The sequence below is a fragment of the Trichomycterus rosablanca genome, chromosome 26 (assembly GCF_030014385.1).
Source record: "Trichomycterus rosablanca isolate fTriRos1 chromosome 26, fTriRos1.hap1, whole genome shotgun sequence".
In the NCBI taxonomy this organism is placed as follows: Eukaryota; Metazoa; Chordata; class Actinopteri; order Siluriformes; family Trichomycteridae; genus Trichomycterus; species Trichomycterus rosablanca.
Genome location: NC_086013.1, coordinates 6289432 through 6296997, shown reverse-complemented (window position 1 = coordinate 6296997; position 7566 = coordinate 6289432).

The window sequence follows — 7566 nt, the reverse complement described above, 5'->3', positions numbered from 1 at the left end:
GAGGTTTGGAAAAAAAATATGGTGTAACTGCAGTGCTGGGTGGTCCTACAACACAGAACAAACATTAATTCATTGTCTGTTTTATCACCTCTTTATCAGATTCAAGGTCACGGTGGGTCCAATTAACTAAGCAAAGGGTAGGAAACACCCCAGACAGGTTGCCAGTCCATCACAGTGCAAACACACACACACACACCTAGGGTGATTTTAGTAGGTCCAATTAACCTGACTGCATATCTTTGGACTGTGGGAGGAAACCGGAGCACCAAAGGAAACCCACACAGACACGGCGGACACGGTGAGAACATGCAAACTTCACACAAAATGAACCCAGAACACTCCACCTGGGAATCGAACCCAGGAGCTGCTTGCTGTGCAACCCACCGACACACTGTGCCACCACATGTAGAAAAATGTTAAGCAAACAAAGATTGTCCGAGTGACATGAAATTGGGCATAGTGCTTTAGTGTTCTATCCTCCTTCAGAAATGGTCCCATACTCGTGTATTAGGTCACACTGGGCTAATTTGTGCTCGGTCCCTGGAAATTGTTGCTTATTATTATTAGTGTGATTGCCTAAAGGCAATCATACTATTGTTATCCGTTAGTCATATTATTATTATTATTATTCTGCCGGTTTTTTGTCCGTGCTTCTCCTCCCGCAGTTTTCGAGATATCGACCCCGTTCCAGCGCCAAATCGTCCGGCCCATATGGGAATGGAGCGCTTGTATACAACTTTTTGATTCGCCCGCCCGTTCACGTGCCACGCCCGCTTTTGTAGCGTTTTTTGGTCCCATTGACTTCCATTCATTTTTTAGAATGGGATTTTCCTATACTCAAATCGAGAGCTAGGATTTAAAGATAAAGTATTTACCCCCCCCTCCCCCAAACACACACTGTACCTCTTCTATACAGCATTTAGATACGCTCACTTCCCACTGATGTAACCCCACTCACATACAGCATTTAGATACATTCACTTCCCACTGAGCATGGGGATTCGAACCCACACCCACCTGCCACGCCCATTTTTATGCTTTTATTCACTTCCATTCATTTTTTGAAAGTTCGAGATATCGACGCCGTTCCAACTCTATATCGTAAAGCTCACTGATGTAACCCCGACTCAGGTACAGCATGGGGATTCGAACCTACGCCCACCTGCCACGCCCGGTTTTTGTCCCCATTCACTTCCATTCATTTTTTGAAAGTTCGAGATATCGACACCGTTCCAACTCTATATCGTAAAGCCCACTGATGTAACCCCGACTCAGATACAGCATGGGGATTCGAACCCACACCCACCTGCCACGCCCGGTTTTTGTCCCCATTCACTTCCATTCATTTTTTGAAAGTTCGAGATATCGACACCGTTCCAACTCTATATCGTAAAGCCCACTGATGTAACCCCGACTCAGATACAGCATGGGGATTCGAACCCACACCCACCTGCCACGCCCGGTTTTTGTCCCCATTCACTTCCATTCATTTTTTGAAAGTTCGAGATATCGATGCCGTTCCAACTCTATATCATAAAGCTCACTGATGTTACCCCGACTCAGATACAGCATGGGGATTCGAACCCACACCCACCTGCCACGCCCGGTTTTTGTCCCCATTCACTTCCATTCATTTTTTGAAAGTTCGAGATATCGACGCCGTTCCAACTCTATATCGTAAAGCTCACTGATGTAACCCCGACTCAGATACAGCATGGGGATTCGAACCCACACCCACCTGCCACGCCCGGTTTTTGTCCCCATTCACTTCCATTCATTTTTTGAAAGTTCGAGATATCAACGCCGTTCCAACTCTATATCGTAAAGCTCACTGATGTAACCCCGACTCAGATACAGCATGGGGATTCGAACCCACGCCCACCTGCCACGCCCGGTTTTTGTCCCCATTCACTTCCATTCATTTTTTGAAAGTTTGAGATATCGACTCCGTTCCAACTCTATATCATAAAGCTCACTGATGTAACCCCGACTCAGAAACAGCTTGGGGATTCGAACCCACGCCCACCTGCCACGCCCGGTTTTTGTCCCCATTCACTTCCATTCATTTTTTGAAAGTTTGAGATATCGACTCCGTTCCAACTCTATATCGTGAAGCTCACTGATGTAACCCCGACTCAGATACAGCATGGGGATTCGAACCCACACCCATCTGCCACGCCCGGTTTTTGTCCCCATTCACTTCCATTCATTTTTTGAAAGTTCGAGATATCGACGCCGTTCCAACTCTATATCGTGAAGCTCACTGATGTAACCCCGACTCAGATACAGCATGGGGATTCGAACCCACACCCACCTGCCACGCCCGGTTTTTGACCCCATTCACTTCCATTCATTTTTTGAAAGTTTGAGATATCGACGCCGTTCCAACTCTATATCGTAAAGCCCACTGATGTAACCCCGACTCAGATACAGCATGGGGATTCGAACCCACGCCCACCTGCCACGCCCGGTTTTTGTCCCCATTCACTTCCATTCATTTTTTGAAAGTTCGAGATATCAACGCCGTTCCAACTCTAAATGGTAAAGCCCACTGATGTAACCCCGACTCAGATACAGCATGGGGATTCGAACCCACACCCACCTGCCACGCCCGGTTTTTGTCCCCATTCACTTCCATTCATTTTTTGAAAGTTCGAGATATCAACGCCGTTCCAACTGTAAATGGTAAAGCCCACTGATGTAACCCCGACTCAGATACAGCATGGGGATTCGAACCCACACCCACCTGCCACGCCCGGTTTTTTGTCCCATTCACTTCCATTCATTTTTTGAAAGTTCGAGATATCAACGCCGTTCCAACTCTAAATTGTAAAGCCCCCTGATGTAACCCCGACTCAGATACATTATGGGGATTCGAACCCACACCCACCTGCCACGCCCGGTTTTTGGTCCCATTCACTTCCATTCATTTTTTGAAAGTTCGAGATATCAACGCCGTTCCAACTCTATATCGTAAAGCCCCCTGATGTAACCCCGACTTAGGTACAGCATGGGGATTCGAACCCACGCCCACCTGCCACGCCCGGTTTTTGTTCCCATTCACTTCCATTCATTTTTTTAAAGTTCGAGATATCAACGCCGTTCCAACTCTATATCGTAAAGCCCCCTGATGTAACCCCGACTCAGGTACAGCATGGGGATTCGAACCCACGCCCACCTGCCACGCCCGGTTTTTGTCCCCATTCACTTCCATTCATTTTTTGAAAGTTCGAGATATCAACGCCGTTCCAACTCTAAATCGTAAAGCCCACTGATGTAACCCCGACTTGGGTACAGCCTGGGGATTCGAACCCACACCCACCTGCCACGCCCGGTTTTTGGTCCCATTCACTTCTATTCATTTTTTGAAAGTTTGAGATATCGACGCCGTTCCAACTCTATATCGTAAAGCTCACTGATGTAACCCCGACTCATAAACAGCATGGGGATTCGAACCCACGCCCACCTGCCACGCCCGGTTTTTGTCCCCATTCACTTCCATTCATTTTTTTAAAGTTTGAGATATCGTCGCCGTTCCAACTCTATATCGTAAAGCTCACTGATGTAACCCCGACTCAGATAAAGCATGGGGATTCGAACCCACACCCACCTGCCACGCCCGGTTTTTGTCCCGATTCACTTCCATTCATTTTTTGAAAGTTCGAGATATCGACGCCGTTCCAACTCTATATCATAAAGCTCACTGATGTAACCCAGACTCAGATTCAGCATGGGGATTCGAACCCACGCCCACCTGCCACGCCCGGTTTTTGTCCCCATTCACTTCCATTAAATTTTTGAAAGTTCGAGATATCGACGCCGTTCCAATTCTAAATCGTAAAGCCCACTGATGACTCCCTGAGTTGGATAAAGCATTGGGAGACGCGCGCCCGCTTGACCGCACACGGCAATCACACTCGCATTTTCTCCGGAAATGCACTCTCTAGTTATTATTATTATTATTATTATTACAAAGACCCATATGCATACATATACAAAATATACATGACGCAACAGAGGAGAGAGAAATGAAACAACCTTAAGAAATTTAAAACATTTGTCAGTCTAAGAAACAGCAGCCTGAACAGATACTGTATATGTATCAGTCTATACATCAGTCCCATTGAACACAGTCTATTCATGTTTGCCTATACAACACGAGGGTCAGGGTGTGTGTGTGTGTGTTGTCTACATTCATTTGATGCATGTATGCTGTGTCTGTCTGTCTCTCTGGATGTATCTCTGTCTGTCTGTTTCTCTCTCTGTCTCTGTTATGTTAAAATAATAATAAAGAGCATCATTTTTCTTTTGGTAAACATTGAAAACGGGTCCCACAGACAAAAACACCACACAAGGGTTAAGTAATACTGCACATGGGCAGTGGTGTATAAAGTACCTGAAGGCCGTACTTGAGTAAAAGTACAAGTATCTTACCAGTAATTTACTTAGATAGAAGTAAAAGTCACCTCATGGAATATTACTTGAGTAAAAGTCTAAAAGTATCTTATGTTTAATGTAGGGTGGGCCATTTATATGGATACACCTAAATAAAATGGGAATGGTTGGTGATATTAACTTCCTGTTTGTGGCACATTAGTATATGGGAGGGGGAAAACTTTTCAAGATGGGTGGTGATCATGGCGGCCATTTTGAAGTCGGCCATTTTGGATCCAACTTTAGTTTTTTCAATGGGAAGAGGGTCATGTGACACATCAAACTTATTGAGAATTTCACAAGAAAAACAACGGTGTGCTTGGTTTTAACGTAACTTTATTCTTTCATGAGTTATTTACAAGCTTCTCTTTGTTTACAGCCATTGACATGTCGCAGAGGTGAGGAGCGGATAGAAATTGTGTTGATGTCTGGTGAACGCAGTACCCGGGTCATTGCAGCAGATTTCAATGCAAGACACCCTACGAGACCACCCATCTCCCATGCTACAGTTAGCAAACTGCTTGCCAAGTTTCGTGAAACTGGTTCAGTGTTGAATTTGCCAAAATGTGGACGCATGAAAACTGTCACTAATGAAGAAACATCAGTGGCTGTCCTAGCTTCATTCAGCAAGAGCCCACAGCGTAGCACTCGCCGCATGTCACTGGAGAGTGGCATCAGTCGAACATCCCTTCGGCGGATATTAGCTACTCACAAATGGCACCCTTACAAACTCCAGCTGCTGCAGCATCTCAACGAGGATGACCCAGATCGGCGCACTGAATTTGCAGAATGGGCAAAACAAAAATTGGAACAGGACCCTCAGTTTACACAGAACATTTTGTTCAGTGATGAGGCAAACTTTTATGTGAATGGTGAAGTTAACAAACAAAACCACCGCTATTGGTCTGACACTAACCCACATTGGATAGATCCCTCCAAGACTGTTAGAACACAAAAATTGATGGTATGGTGTGGTATATGGGGTACAAAGATAGTGGGGCCATTCTTCATCAATGGGAACCTCAAGGCCACTGGATATTTGAAATTGCTACATGATGATGTGTTTCCCTCTTTATGCACTGAAGCTGGCACGTTCCCTGAGTTTTTCCAGCAAGATGGTGCACCACCACATTATGGGTGTCAGGTCCGAGCATTCCTAGATGAACAGTTTCCTGGAAAGTGGATTGGTCGTCGTGGACCAGTTGAATGGCCACCAAGGTCTCCCGATCTGACCCCCTTAGACTTTTATCTTTGGGGTCATCTGAAGGCAATTGTCTATGCTGTGAAGATACGAGATGTGCAGCACCTGAAACTACGGATACTGGAAGCCTGTGCTAGCATTTCTTCTGCGGTGTTGCTATCAGTGTGTGAAGAGTGGGAGAAGAGGGTTGCATTGACAATCCAACACAATGGGCAGCACTTTGAACACATTTTATAAGTGGTCAGAAACTTGTAAATAACTCATGAAAGAATAAAGTTACGTTAAAACCAAGCACACCGTTGTTTTTCTTGTGAAATTCTCAATAAGTTTGATGTGTCACATGACCCTCTTCCCATTGAAAAAACTAAAGTTGGATCCAAAATGGCCGACTTCAAAATGGCCGCCATGGTCACCACCCATCTTGAAAAGTTTTCCCCTTCCCATATACTAATGTGCCATAACAGGAAGTTAATATCACCAACCATACAGTGTAAATGTACTTAAGTATTAAAAGTAGAAGTAAAAAGTAAATGCTGTTAGTATAAACTGAAGCGATCATTTTGAAAATATGAAGATTGTTCTTTTAATCCTGTAAACCACCTTAACCTTTTTTCTTTCTTCCATTTGAACATGATTTGTGCAATTTATCATTATAATCAGCTGTTGACATCACCTGTTTAAAATCACGTCATTATTTTCTTTACCTTATTATTAGCTCTAACCTCCAGCTTTCCAACTTTTTTAGAACGTGTTGTAGGCTTAAAATGTCTATGTTAAGAATTGTAATGAAGTTGACCAGACAAAACATGAAATATTCTGGGTTCATATAAGATATGAATGTAAATGTAAGAAACACTGTCTTTTTTATTCGCATTTTCTATACTGTCCCAATTTTGTATTTGGGTTGTACAAGTCATAGATATATCTCAACAACCTATAACCACTGAACTTTGGCAAAATTAATTAATCGTAATTAATTAATTGTATTTAAATAATCTCGTTTGGGCCGGATCTACTCCCTGATTGGCATGTGTTAAACTAAAAAAAATATTGGTATTCACATTTAAAAAAAGCACAATTTCTAACTTATGTCAGCTTGAAGCAGCAGCTGAAAAATCATCCATGAAAAGTTGGAAATGTTAAAAACTAGTAAAAGCAAAGAAATAATCTTTTAAACATTCTTTTATTGTTGAGACCATTAAAGGGTTAAAGACGTGCTGCGTTTTCCTCAACACCCTGAATCTTTTTACTGTCTGTGTAATACAGAAGTTATCTGAGGAAATATTTGTCTGCAGGTGAGTTTTTGTAAATAATGGACGTGTCTTCATGTCTGCACTGAATTCATTCCAATCTAATTTAGTGAACCGTTTTATTTGTGGTTCGAATGTAATTGAAAATGATAGCTGGATATCTGAACAATCTCAACGCTATTAATAAGAAATAAAAAATCTGATGCAGTGGTTTTACTTTATTAATCATTCTTAACTGACATCAGCGTGTTTGGTGAGGTTAGACGGAGGTTCTGATATGCCGGGATTTTCGTGTGTTTGGGTGAACAGAGCGACGCGCTTCACTCAGAACGCGAACGTTTGTTTGCACATGCGCAGTAATGTGTTAAACCACCGCTCTAACTTAAAGCGCAGATTCGCCAAACCTGCGTGCAGTCTGTCACACATCTCACATCATTTAGCTAAAAACTATTCTTGTCGTTTTATTTTAAAGTAACGAGTAACGAATTTACATACGTGAAATGTATCGGAGTAAAAGTACACATTTTCTTTAGTAAATGTAGTAAAGTGAAAGTAAAAGTTGCCGAAAATTTTTATACTCCAGTAAAGTACAGATACTCCAAAAACTACTTAAGTACTGTCACGAAGTATTATTACTTCGTTACTATACACCACTGCACATGGGTACTCATGTTCTGTTGT